Source organism: Fringilla coelebs (genome assembly GCF_963513975.1).
Source record: "Fringilla coelebs genome assembly, chromosome: 22".
Lineage (NCBI taxonomy): Eukaryota > Metazoa > Chordata > Aves > Passeriformes > Fringillidae > Fringilla > Fringilla coelebs.
This window is the reverse complement of record NC_140048.1, coordinates 1,637,796-1,651,906: the sequence shown is the minus strand read 5'-3', so window position 1 is coordinate 1,651,906 and position 14,111 is coordinate 1,637,796.

The window sequence follows — 14,111 nt, the reverse complement described above, 5'->3', positions numbered from 1 at the left end:
GAGTGTCAAGTGGGTCCTGAAAACTGACACCCAGAACAGTGGCTTGTGAGTTTTGTTTCCCAGGGAAAAAGCCTGTAAAATGGTTCAGGGTCCTGCGGACTTAAATTGCCGGATGCCTCCTGGAGATCCGCCTCTCGAAGGATGCCTCCCAGACGCAAGGTGGCACCAGTGCCAACTTGGTCTGGTTTGAGAGTGTCAAGTGGGTCCTGAAAACTGACACCCAGAACAGTGGCTTGTGAGTTTTGTTTCCCAGGGAAAAAGCCTGTACAATGGTTCAGGGTCCTGCGGCCTTAAATTGCGGGGCGCCTCCTGGAATTCCGCATCACGCCAGATGTTTCCCAGTCCCTAAGCAACACCAGTGCCAACTTGGTCTGGTTTGAGAGTGTCAAGTGGGTCCGGGAAACTGACACCCAGAACAGTGGCTTCTGAGTTTTGTTTCCCAGGGAAAAAGCCTGTACAATGGTTCAGGGGCCTGAGGCCTTAAATTGCCGGGTGCCTCCTGGAATTCGGCCACTCGCAGGATGCCTCCCACACGCAAGGTGGCACCAGTTCCAACTTGGTCTGGTTTAAGAGTGCCAAGTGGGTCCTGAAAACTGACACCCAGAACAGTGGCTTGTGAGTTTTGTTTCCCAGGGAAAAATTCTGTACAATGGTTCAGGGGCCTGAGGCCTTAAACTGCCGGCTGCTTCCTGGAATTCAGCCTCTCGCAGGATGCCTCCCAGACGCAAGGTGGAACCAGTGCCAACTTGGTCTGGTTTAAGAGTGCCACGTGGGTCCTGAAAACTGACACCCAGAACAGTGGCTTGTGAGTTTTGTTTCCCAGGGAAAAAGCCTGTACAATGGTTCAGGGGCCTGAGGCCTTAAATTGCCGGGTGCCTCCTGGAATTGCACCTCTCGCAGGATGCCTCCCAGACGCAAGGTGGCACCAGTGCCAACTTGGTCTGCTTTGAGAGTGTCAAGTGGGTCCTGAAAACTGACACCCAGAACAGTGGCTTGTGAGTTTTCTTTCCCAGGGAAAAAGCCTGTAAAATGGTTTAGGTAATGCCGCCTTTTATAGCCGGGTGCCACCTGGAGATCCGCCTCTTGCAGGATGCCTCCCAGACGCAAGGTGGCACCAGTGCCAACTTGGTCTGGTTTGAGAGTGTCAAGTGGCTCCTGCAAACTGACACCCAGAACAGTGGCTTGTGAGTTTTGTTTCCCAGGGAAAAAGCCTGTACAATGGTTCAGGGGCCTGCGGACTTAAATTGCCGGGTGCCTCCTGGAGATCCGCCTCTCGAAGGATGCCTCCCAGACGCAAGGTGGCATCAGTGCAAACTTGGTCTGGTTTGAGAGTGCCAAGTGGGTCCTGTAAACTGACACCCAGAACAGTGGCTTCTGAAATTTTTTTTCCAGGGAAAAAGCCTGTAGAATGGTTCAGGGTCCTGCGGCCTTAAATTGCCGGGTGCCTCCTGGAATTCTGCCTCGCGCAGGATGCCTCCCAGACGCAAGGTGGCACCAGTGCCAACTTGGTCTGGTTTGAGAGTGCCAAGTGGGTCCTGAAAACTGACACCCAGAACAGTGGCTTGTGAGTTTTGTTTCCCAGGGGAAAAGCCTGTATAATGGTTCAGGGGCCTGAGGCCTTAAATTGCCGGGTGCCTCCTGGAATTCGGACTCTCGCAGGGTGCCTCCCAGACGCAAAATGACACCAGTGCCAACTTGGTCTGGTTTGAGAGTGCCAAGTGGGTCCTGAAAACTGACACCCAGAACAGTGGCTTGTGAGTTTTGTTTCCCAGGGAAAAAGCCTGTACAATGGTTCAGGGTCCTGCGGCCTTAATTGCCGGGTGCCTCCTGGAATTCCGCATCTCACCAGATGTTTCCCAGACGCTAAGCAACACCAGTGCCAACATGGTCTGGTTTAAGAGTGCCAAGTGGGTCCTGGAAACTGACACCCAGAACAGTGGCTTGTGAGTTTTGTTTCCCAGGGAAAAAGCCTGTACAATGGTTCAGGGGCCTGAGGCCTAAAATTGCAGGGCGCCTCCTGGAATTCCGCATCACGCCAGATGTTTCCCAGTCGCTAAGCAACACCAGTGCCAACTTGGTCTGGTTTGAGAGTGTCAAGTGGGTCCTGAAAACTGACACCCAGAACAGTGGCTTGTGAGTTTTCTTTCCCAGGGAAAAAGCCTGTACAATGGTTCAGGTGCCTGAGGCCTTAAATTGCCGGGTGCCTCCTGGAATTCGGACCCTCGCAGGATGCCTCCCAGACGCAAGGTGGCACCAGTTCCAACTTGGTCTGGTTTAAGAGTGCCAAGTGGGTCCTGAAAACTGACACCCAGAACAGTGGCTTGTGAGTTTTGTTTCCCAGGGAAAAATTCTGTACAATGGTTCAGGGGCCTGAGGCCTTAAACTGCCGGGTGCCTCCTGGAATTCAGCCTCTCGCAGGATGCCTCCCAGACGCAAGGTGGAACCAGTGCCAACTTGGTCTGGTTTAAGAGTGCCAAGTGGGTCCTGAAAACTGACACCCAGAACAGTGGCTTGTGAGTTTTGTTTCCCAGGGGAAAAGCCTGTACAATGGTTCAGGGGCCTGAGGCCTTAAACTGCCGGCTGCTTCCTGGAATTCAGCCTCTCGCAGGATGCCTCCCAGACGCAAGGTGGAACCAGTGCCAACTTGGTGTGGTTTAAGAGTGCCAAGTGGGTCCTGAAAACTGACACCCAGAACAGTGGCTTGTGAGTTTTGTTTCCCAGGGAAAAAGCCTGTACAATGGTTCAGGGGCCTGAGGCCTTAAATTGCCGGGTGCCTCCTGGAATTCGGCCACTCGCAGGATGCCTCCCAGACGCAAGGTGGCACCAGTTCCAACTTGGTCTGGTTTAAGAGTGCCAAGTGGGTCCTGAAAACTGACACCCAGAACAGTGGCTTGTGAGTTTTGTTTCCCAGGGAAAAATTCTGTACAATGGTTCAGGGGCCTGAGGCCTTAAACTGCCGGCTGCTTCCTGGAATTCAGCCTCTCGCAGGATGCCTCCCAGACGCAAGGTGGAACCAGTGCCAACTTGGTCTGGTTTAAGAGTGCCAAGTGGGTCCTGAAAACTGACACCCAGAGCAGTGGCTTGTGAGTTTTGTTTCCCAGGGAAAAAGCCTGTACAATGGTTCAGGATCCTGCGGCCTTAAATATCCGGGTGCCTCCTGAAATTCGGCCTCTCGCAGGATGCCTCCCAGACGCAAGGTGGCACCAGTGCCAACTAGGTCTGCTTTGAGAGTGTCAAGTGGGTCCTGAAAACTGACACCCAGAGCATTGGCTTGTGAGTTTTGTTTCCCAGGGAAAAGGCCTGTAGAATGGTTTTGGGTCCTGCGGCCTTAAATTGCCGGGTGCCTCCTGGAATTGCGCCTCTCGCAGGATGCCTCCCAGACGCAAGGTTGCACCAGTGCCAACTTGGTCTGGTTTGAGAGTGCCAGGTGGGTCCTGAAAACTGACACCCAGAACAGTGGCTTGTGAGTTTTGTTTCCCAGGGAAAAAGCCTGTACAATGGTTCAGGGTCCTGCAGCCTTAAATTGCCGGGTGCCTCCTGGAATTGCGCCTCTCGCAGGATGCCTCCCAGACGCAAGGTGGCACCAGTGCCAACTTGGTCTGCTTTGAGAGTGTCAAGTGGGTCCTGAAAACTGACACCCAGAACAGTGGCTTGTGAGTTTTGTTTCCCAGGGAAAAAGCCTGTACAATGGTTCAGGGTCCTGCGGACTTAAATTGCCGGATGCCTCCTGGAGATCCGCCTCTCGAAGGATGCCTCCCAGACGCAAGGTGGCACCAGTGCCAACTTGGTCTGGTTTGAGAGTGCCAAGTGGGTCCTGAAAACTGACACCCAGAACAGTGGCTTGTGAGTTTTGTTTCCCAGGGAAAAAGCCTGTACAATGGTTCAGGGTCCTGCGGCCTTAAATTGCGGGGCGCCTCCTGGAATTCCGCATCACGCCAGATGTTTCCCAGTCCCTAAGCAACACCAGTGCCAACTTGGTCTGGTTTGAGAGTGTCAAGTGGGTCCGGGAAACTGACACCCAGAACAGTGGCTTGTGAGTTTTGTTTCCCAGGGAAAAAGCCTGTACAATGGTTCAGGGGCCTGAGGCCTTAAATTGCCGGGTGCCTCCTGGAATTCGGCCACTCGCAGGATGCCTCCCAGACGCAAGGTGGCACCAGTTCCAACTTGGTCTGGTTTAAGAGTGCCAAGTGGGTCCTGAAAACTGACACCCAGAACAGTGGCTTGTGAGTTTTGTTTCCCAGGGAAAAATTCTGTACAATGGTTCAGGGGCCTGAGGCCTTAAACTGCCGGCTGCTTCCTGGAATTCAGCCTCTCGCAGGATGCCTCCCAGACGCAAGGTGGCACCAGTGCCAACTTGGTCTGGTTTAAGAGTGCCAAGTGGGTCCTGAAAACTGACACCCAGAACAGTGGCTTCTGAGTTTTGTTTCCTAGGGAAAAAGCCTGTACAATGGTTCAGGGTCCTGCGGCCTTAAATTGCCTGGTGGCTCCTGGAATTGCACCTCTCGCAGGATGCCTCCCAGACGCAAGGTGGCACCAGTGCCAACTTGGTCTGCTTTGAGAGTGTCAAGTGGGTCCTGAAAACTGACACCCAGAACAGTGGCTTGTGAGTTTTGTTTCCCAGGGAAAAATTCTGTACAATGGTTCAGGGTCCTGCGGACTTAAATTGCCGGGTGCCTCCTGGAGATCCGCCTTTCGAAGGATGCCTCCCAGACGCAAGGTGTCACCAGTGCAAACTTGGTCTGGTTTGAGAGTGCCAAGTGGGTCCTGAAAACTGACACCCAGAACAGTGGCTTGTGAGTTTTGTTTCCCAGGGGAAAAAGCCTGTACAATGGTTCAGGGTCCTGCGGCCTTAAATTGCGGGGCGCCTCCTGGAATTCCGCATCTGGCCAGATGTTTCCCAGTCGCTAAGCAACACCAGTGCCAACTTGGTCTGCTTTGAGAGTGTCAAGTGGGTCCTGAAAACTGACACCCAGAACAGTGGCTTCTGAGTTTTGTTTCCTAGGGAAAAAGCCTGTACAATGGTTCAGGATCCTGCGGCCTTAAATTGCCGGGTGCCACCTTGAGATCCGCCTCTCGCAGGATGCCTCCCAGACGCAAGGTGGCACCAGTGCCAACTTGGTCTGGTTTGAGAGTGACAGGTGGCTCCTGCAAACTGACACCCAGAACAGTGGCTTGTGAGTTTTGTTTCCCAGTGAAAAGGCCTGTACAATAGTTCAGGGGCCTGAGGCCTTAAATTGCGGGGCGCCTCCTGGAATTCCGCATCACGCCAGATGTTTCCCAGTCGCTAAGCAACACCAGTGCCAACTTGGTCTGCTTTGAGAGTGTCAAGTGGGTCCTGAAAACTGACACCCAGAACAGTGGCTTGTGAGTTTTGTTTCCCAGGGAAAAAGCCTGTACAATGGTTCAGGGGCCTGAGGCCTTAAATTGCCGGGTGCCTCCTGGAATTGCACCTCTCGCAGGATGCCTCCCAGATGCAAGGTGGCACCAGTGCCAACTTGGTCTGCTTTGAGAGTGTCAAGTGGGTCCTGAAAACTGACACCCAGAACAGTGGCTTGTGAGTTTTCTTTCCCAGGGAAAAAGCCTGTAAAATGGTTTAGGTAATGCCGCCTTTTATAGCCGGGTGCCACCTGGAGATCCGCCTCTTGCAGGATGCCTCCCAGACGCAAGGTGGCACCAGTGCCAACTTGGTCTGCTTTGAGAGTGTCAAGTGGCTCCTGAAAACTGACACCCAGAGCATTGGCTTGTGAGTTTTGTTTCCCAGGGAAAAGGCCAGTAGAATGGTTTTGGGTCCTGCGGCCTTAAATTGCCGGGTGCCTCCTGGAATTGCGCCTCTCGCAGGATGCCTCCCAGACGCAAGGTGGCACCAGTGCCAACTTGGTCTGGTTTGAGAGTGCCAGGTGGGTCCTGAAAACTGACACCCAGAACAGTGGCTTGTGAGTTTTGTTTCCCAGGGAAAAAGCCTGTACAATGGTTCAGGGTCCTGCAGCCTTAAATTGCCGGGTGCCTCCTGGAATTGCGCCTCTCGCAGGATGCCTCCCAGACGCAAGGTGGCACCAGTGCCAACTTGGTCTGCTTTGAGAGTGTCAAGTGGGTCCTGAAAACTGACACCCAGAACAGTGGCTTGTGAGTTTTGTTTCCCAGGGAAAAAGCCTGTAAAATGGTTCAGGGTCCTGCGGACTTAAATTGCCGGATGCCTCCTGGAGATCCGCCTCTCGAAGGATGCCTCCCAGACGCAAGGTGGCACCAGTGCCAACTTGGTCTGGTTTGAGAGTGTCAAGTGGGTCCTGAAAACTGACACCCAGAACAGTGGCTTGTGAGTTTTGTTTCCCAGGGAAAAAGCCTGTACAATGGTTCAGGGTCCTGCGGCCTTAAATTGCGGGGCGCCTCCTGGAATTCCGCATCACGCCAGATGTTTCCCAGTCCCTAAGCAACACCAGTGCCAACTTGGTCTGGTTTGAGAGTGTCAAGTGGGTCCGGGAAACTGACACCCAGAACAGTGGCTTCTGAGTTTTGTTTCCCAGGGAAAAAGCCTGTACAATGGTTCAGGGGCCTGAGGCCTTAAATTGCCGGGTGCCTCCTGGAATTCGGCCACTCGCAGGATGCCTCCCACACGCAAGGTGGCACCAGTTCCAACTTGGTCTGGTTTAAGAGTGCCAAGTGGGTCCTGAAAACTGACACCCAGAACAGTGGCTTGTGAGTTTTGTTTCCCAGGGAAAAATTCTGTACAATGGTTCAGGGGCCTGAGGCCTTAAACTGCCGGCTGCTTCCTGGAATTCAGCCTCTCGCAGGATGCCTCCCAGACGCAAGGTGGAACCAGTGCCAACTTGGTCTGGTTTAAGAGTGCCACGTGGGTCCTGAAAACTGACACCCAGAACAGTGGCTTGTGAGTTTTGTTTCCCAGGGAAAAAGCCTGTACAATGGTTCAGGGGCCTGAGGCCTTAAATTGCCGGGTGCCTCCTGGAATTGCACCTCTCGCAGGATGCCTCCCAGACGCAAGGTGGCACCAGTGCCAACTTGGTCTGGTTTGAGAGTGTCAAGTGGCTCCTGCAAACTGACACCCAGAACAGTGGCTTGTGAGTTTTCTTTCCCAGGGAAAAAGCCTGTACAATGGTTCAGGGGCCTGCGGACTTAAATTGCCGGGTGCCTCCTGGAGATCCGCCTCTCGAAGGATGCCTCCCAGACGCAAGGTGGCATCAGTGCAAACTTGGTCTGGTTTGAGAGTGCCAAGTGGGTCCTGTAAACTGACACCCAGAACAGTGGCTTCTGAAATTTTTTTTCCAGGGAAAAAGCCTGTAGAATGGTTCAGGGTCCTGCGGCCTTAAATTGCCGGGTGCCTCCTGGAATTCTGCCTCGCGCAGGATGCCTCCCAGACGCAAGGTGGCACCAGTGCCAACTTGGTCTGGTTTGAGAGTGCCAAGTGGGTCCTGAAAACTGACACCCAGAACAGTGGCTTGTGAGTTTTGTTTCCCAGGGGAAAAGCCTGTACAATGGTTCAGGGGCCTGAGGCCTTAAATTGCCGGGTGCCTCCTGGAATTCGGACTCTCGCAGGGTGCCTCCCAGACGCAAAATGACACCAGTGCCAACTTGGTCTGGTTTGAGAGTGCCAAGTGGGTCCTGAAAACTGACACCCAGAACAGTGGCTTGTGAGTTTTGTTTCCCAGGGAAAAAGCCTGTACAATGGTTCAGGGTCCTGCGGCCTTAATTGCCGGGTGCCTCCTGGAATTCCGCATCTCACCAGATGTTTCCCAGACGCTAAGCAACACCAGTGCCAACATGGTCTGGTTTAAGAGTGCCAAGTGGGTCCTGGAAACTGACACCCAGAACAGTGGCTTGTGAGTTTTGTTTCCCAGGGAAAAAGCCTGTACAATGGTTCAGGGGCCTGAGGCCTAAAATTGCAGGGCGCCTCCTGGAATTCCGCATCACGCCAGATGTTTCCCAGTCGCTAAGCAACACCAGTGCCAACTTGGTCTGGTTTGAGAGTGTCAAGTGGGTCCTGAAAACTGACACCCAGAACAGTGGCTTGTGAGTTTTCTTTCCCAGGGAAAAAGCCTGTACAATGGTTCAGGTGCCTGAGGCCTTAAATTGCCGGGTGCCTCCTGGAATTCGGACCCTCGCAGGATGCCTCCCAGACGCAAGGTGGCACCAGTTCCAACTTGGTCTGGTTTAAGAGTGCCAAGTGGGTCCTGAAAACTGACACCCAGAACAGTGGCTTGTGAGTTTTGTTTCCCAGGGAAAAATTCTGTACAATGGTTCAGGGGCCTGAGGCCTTAAACTACCGGGTGCCTCCTGGAATTCAGCCTCTCGCAGGATGCCTCCCAGACGCAAGGTGGAACCAGTGCCAACTTGGTCTGGTTTAAGAGTGCCAAGTGGGTCCTGAAAACTGACACCCAGAACAGTGGCTTGTGAGTTTTGTTTCCCAGGGGAAAAGCCTGTACAATGGTTCAGGGGCCTGAGGCCTTAAACTGCCGGCTGCTTCCTGGAATTCAGCCTCTCGCAGGATGCCTCCCAGACGCAAGGTGGAACCAGTGCCAACTTGGTGTGGTTTAAGAGTGCCAAGTGGGTCCTGAAAACTGACACCCAGAACAGTGGCTTGTGAGTTTTGTTTCCCAGGGAAAAAGCCTGTACAATGGTTCAGGGGCCTGAGGCCTTAAATTGCCGGGTGCCTCCTGGAATTCGGCCACTCGCAGGATGCCTCCCAGACGCAAGGTGGCACCAGTTCCAACTTGGTCTGGTTTAAGAGTGCCAAGTGGGTCCTGAAAACTGACACCCAGAACAGTGGCTTGTGAGTTTTGTTTCCCAGGGAAAAATTCTGTACAATGGTTCAGGGGCCTGAGGCCTTAAACTGCCGGCTGCTTCCTGGAATTCAGCCTCTCGCAGGATGCCTCCCAGACGCAAGGTGGAACCAGTGCCAACTTGGTCTGGTTTAAGAGTGCCAAGTGGGTCCTGAAAACTGACACCCAGAGCAGTGGCTTGTGAGTTTTGTTTCCCAGGGAAAAAGCCTGTACAATGGTTCAGGATCCTGCGGCCTTAAATTGCCGGGTGCCTCCTGAAATTCGGCCTCTCGCAGGATGCCTCCCAGACGCAAGGTGGCACCAGTGCAAACTTGGTCTGGTTTGAGAGTGACAGGTGGCTCCTGCAAACTGACACCCAGAACAGTGGCTTGTGAGTTTTCTTTCCCAGGGAAAAAGCCTGTAAAATGGTTTAGGTAATGCCGCGTTTTATAGCCGGGTGCCACCTTGAGATCCGCCTCTCGCAGGATGCCTCCCAGACGCAAGGTGGCACCAGTGCCAACTTGGTCTGGTTTGAGAGTGTCAAGTGGCTCCTGCAAACTGACACCCAGAACAGTGGCTTGTGAGTTTTGTTTCCCAGTTAAAAGGCCTGTACAATAGTTCAGGGGCCTGAGGCCTTAAATTGCGGGGCGCCTCCTGGAATTCCGCATCACGCCAGATGTTTCCCAGTCGCTAAGCAACACCAGTGCCAACTTGGTCTGCTTTGAGAGTGTCAAGTGGGTCCTGAAAACTGACACCCAGAACAGTGGCTTGTGAGTTTTGTTTCCCAGGGAAAAAGCCTGTACAATGGTTCAGGGGCCTGAGGCCTTAAATTGCCGGGTGCCTCCTGGAATTGCACCTCTCGCAGGATGCCTCCCAGATGCAAGGTGGCACCAGTGCCAACTTGGTCTGCTTTGAGAGTGTCAAGTGGGTCCTGAAAACTGACACCCAGAACAGTGGCTTGTGAGTTTTCTTTCCCAGGGAAAAAGCCTGTAAAATGGTTTAGGTAATGCCGCCTTTTATAGCCGGGTGCCACCTGGAGATCCGCCTCTTGCAGGATGCCTCCCAGACGCAAGGTGGCACCAGTGCCAACTTGGTCTGCTTTGAGAGTGTCAAGTGGCTCCTGAAAACTGACACCCAGAGCATTGGCTTGTGAGTTTTGTTTCCCAGGGAAAAGGCCAGTAGAATGGTTTTGGGTCCTGAGGCCTTAAATTGCCGGGTGCCTCCTGGAATTGCGCCTCTCGCAGGATGCCTCCCAGACGCAAGGTGGCACCAGTGCCAACTTGGTCTGGTTTGAGAGTGCCAGGTGGGTCCTGCAAACTGACACCCAGAACAGTGGCTTGTGAGTTTTGTTTCCCAGGGAAAAAGCCTGTACAATGGTTCAGGGTCCTGCGGACTTAAATTGCCGGATGCCTCCTGGAGATCCGCCTCTCGAAGGATGCCTCCCAGACGCAAGGTGGCACCAGTGCCAACTTGGTCTGGTTTGAGAGTGTCAAGTGGGTCCTGAAAACTGACACCCAGAACAGTGGCTTGTGAGTTTTGTTTCCCAGGGAAAAAGCCTGTACAATGGTTCAGGGTCCTGCGGCCTTAAATTGCGGGGCGCCTCCTGGAATTCCGCATCACGCCAGATGTTTCCCAGTCCCTAAGCAACACCAGTGCCAACTTGGTCTGGTTTGAGAGTGTCAAGTGGGTCCTGCAAACTGACACCCAGAACAGTGGCTTGTGAGTTTTGTTTCCCAGGGAAAAAGCCTGTACAATGGTTCAGGGGCCTGAGGCCTTAAATTGCCGGGTGCCTCCTGGAATTCGGCGTCTTGCAGGATGCCTCCCACACGCAAGGTGGCACCAGTTCCAACTTGGTCTGGTTTAAGAGTGCCAAGTGGGTCCTGAAAACTGACACCCAGAACAGTGGCTTGTGAGTTTTGTTTCCCAGGGAAAAATTCTGTACAATGGTTCAGGGGCCTGAGGCCTTAAACTGCCGGCTGCTTCCTGGAATTCAGCCTCTCGCAGGATGCCTCCCAGACGCAAGGTGGAACCAGTGCCAACTTGGTCTGGTTTAAGAGTGCCACGTGGGTCCTGAAAACTGACACCCAGAACAGTGGCTTGTGAGTTTTGTTTCCCAGGGAAAAAGCCTGTACAATGGTTCAGGGGCCTGAGGCCTTAAATTGCCGGGTGCCTCCTGGAATTGCACCTCTCGCAGGATGCCTCCCAGACGCAAGGTGGCACCAGTGCCAACTTGGTCTGCTTTGAGAGTGTCAAGTGGGTCCTGAAAACTGACACCCAGAACAGTGGCTTGTGAGTTTTCTTTCCCAGGGAAAAAGCCTGTAAAATGGTTTAGGTAATGCCGCCTTTTATAGCCGGGTGCCACCTGGAGATCCGCCTCTTGCAGGATGCCTCCCAGACGCAAGGTGGCACCAGTGCCAACTTGGTCTGGTTTGAGAGTGTCAAGTGGCTCCTGCAAACTGACACCCAGAACAGTGGCTTGTGAGTTTTGTTTCCCAGGGAAAAAGCCTATACAATGGTTCAGGGGCCTGAGGCCTTAAATTGCCGGGTGCCTCCTGGAATTCGGCGTCTTGCAGGATGCCTCCCAGACGCAAGGTGGCACCAGTGCAAACTTGGTCTGCTTTGAGAGTGTCAAGTGGGTCCTGAAAACTGACACCCAGAACAGTGGCTTGTGAGTTTTGTTTCCCAGGGAAAAAGCCTGTACAATGGTTCAGGGGCCTGCGGCCTTAAATTGCCTGGTGACTCCTGGAATTGCGCCTCTCGCAGGATGCCTCCCAGACGCAAGGTGGCACCAGTGCCAACTTGGTCTGGTTTGAGAGTGTCAAGTGGGTCCTGAAAACTGACACCCAGAACAGTGGCTTGTGAGTTTTGTTTCCCAGGGAAAAAGCCTGTACAATGGTTCAGGGTCCTGCGGACTTAAATTGCCGGGTGCCTCCTGGAGATCCGCCTCTCGAAGGATGCCTCCCAGACGCAAGCTGGCACCAGTTCCAACTTGGTCTGGTTTAAGAGTGCCAAGTGGGTCCTGAAAACTGACACCCAGAACAGTGGCTTGTGAGTTTTGTTTCCCAGGGAAAAAGCCTGTACAATGGTTCAGGGGCCTGAGGCCTTAAATTGCCGGGTGCCTCCTGGAATTGCACCACTCGCAGAATATCTCCCAGACGCAAGGTGGCACCAGTGCCAACTTGGTCTGGTTTGAGAGTGCCAGGTTGCTCCTGCAAACTGACACCCAGAACAGTGGCTTGTGAGTTTTGTTTCCCAGGGAAAAAGCCTGTACAATGGTTCAGGGGCCTGCGGACTTAAATTGCCGGGTGCCTCCTGGAGATCCGCCTCTCGAAGGATGCCTCCCAGACGCAAGGTGGCATCAGTGCAAACTTGGTCTGGTTTGAGAGTGCCAAGTGGGTCCTGTAAACTGACACCCAGAACAGTGGCTTCTGAAATTTTTTTTCCAGGGAAAAAGCCTGTAGAATGGTTCAGGGTCCTGCGGCCTTAAATTGCCGGGTGCCTCCTGGAATTCTGCCTCGCGCAGGATGCCTCCCAGACGCAAGGTGGCACCAGTGCCAACCCTGTCTGGTTTGAGAGTGCCAAGTGGGTCCTGAAAACTGACACCCAGAACAGTGGCTTGTGAGTTTTGTTTCCCAGGGGAAAAGCCTGTACAATGGTTCAGGGGCCTGAGGCCTTAAATTGCCGGGTGCCTCCTGGAATTCGGACTCTCACAGGGTGCCTCCCAGACGCAAAATGACACCAGTGCCAACTTGGTCTGGTTTGAGAGTGCCAAGTGGGTCCTGAAAACTGACACCCAGAACAGTGGCTTGTGAGTTTTGTTTCCCAGGGAAAAAGCCTGTACAATGGTTCAGGGTCCTGCGGCCTTAATTGCCGGGTGCCTCCTGGAATTCCGCATCTCACCAGATATTTCCCAGACGCTAAGCAACACCAGTGCCAACATGGTCTGGTTTAAGAGTGCCAAGTGGGTCCTGGAAACTGACACCCAGAACAGTGGCTTGTGAGTTTTGTTTCCCAGGGAAAAAGCCTGTACAATGGTTCAGGGGCCTGAGGCCTAAAATTGCAGGGCGCCTCCTGGAATTCCGCATCACGCCAGATGTTTCCCAGTCGCTAAGCAACACCAGTGCCAACTTGGTCTGGTTTGAGAGTGTCAAGTGGGTCCTGAAAACTGACACCCAGAACAGTGGCTTGTGAGTTTTCTTTCCCAGGGAAAAAGCCTGTACAATGGTTCAGGTGCCTGAGGCCTTAAATTGCCGGGTGCCTCCTGGAATTCGGACCCTCGCAGGATGCCTCCCAGACGCAAGGTGGCACCAGTTCCAACTTGGTCTGGTTTAAGAGTGCCAAGTGGGTCCTGAAAACTGACACCCAGAACAGTGGCTTGTGAGTTTTGTTTCCCAGGGAAAAATTCTGTACAATGGTTCAGGGGCCTGAGGCCTTAAACTGCCGGGTGCCTCCTGGAATTCAGCCTCTCGCAGGATGCCTCCCAGACGCAAGGTGGAACCAGTGCCAACTTGGTCTGGTTTAAGAGTGCCAAGTGGGTCCTGAAAACTGACACCCAGAACAGTGGCTTGTGAGTTTTGTTTCCCAGGGGAAAAGCCTGTACAATGGTTCAGCGGCCTGAGGCCTTAAACTGCCGGCTGCTTCCTGGAATTCAGCCTCTCGCAGGATGCCTCCCAGACGCAAGGTGGAACCAGTGCCAACTTGGTCTGGTTTAAGAGTGCCAAGTGGGTCCTGAAAACTGACACCCAGAACAGTGGCTTGTGAGTTTTGTTTCCCAGGGAAAAAGCCTGTACAATGGTTCAGGGGCCTGAGGCCTTAAATTGCCGGGTGCCTCCTGGAATTCGGCCACTCGCAGGATGCCTCCCAGACGCAAGGTGGCACCAGTTCCAACTTGGTCTGGTTTAAGAGTGCCAAGTGGGTCCTGAAAACTGACACCCAGAACAGTGGCTTGTGAGTTTTGTTTCCCAGGGAAAAATTCTGTACAATGGTTCAGGGGCCTGAGGCCTTAAACTGCCGGCTGCTTCCTGGAATTCAGCCTCTCGCAGGATGCCTCCCAGACGCAAGGTGGCACCAGTGCCAACTTGGTCTGGTTTAAGAGTGCCAAGTGGGTCCTGAAAACTGACACCCAGAACAGTGGCTTCTGAGTTTTGTTTCCTAGGGAAAAAGCCTGTACAATGGTTCAGGGTCCTGCGGCCTTAAATTGCCTGGTGGCTCCTGGAATTGCACCTCTCGCAGGATGCCTCCCAGACACAAGGTGGCACCAGTGCCAACTTGGTCTGCTTTGAGAGTGTCAAGTGGGTCCTGAAAACTGACACCCAGAACAGTGGCTTGTGAGTTTTGTTT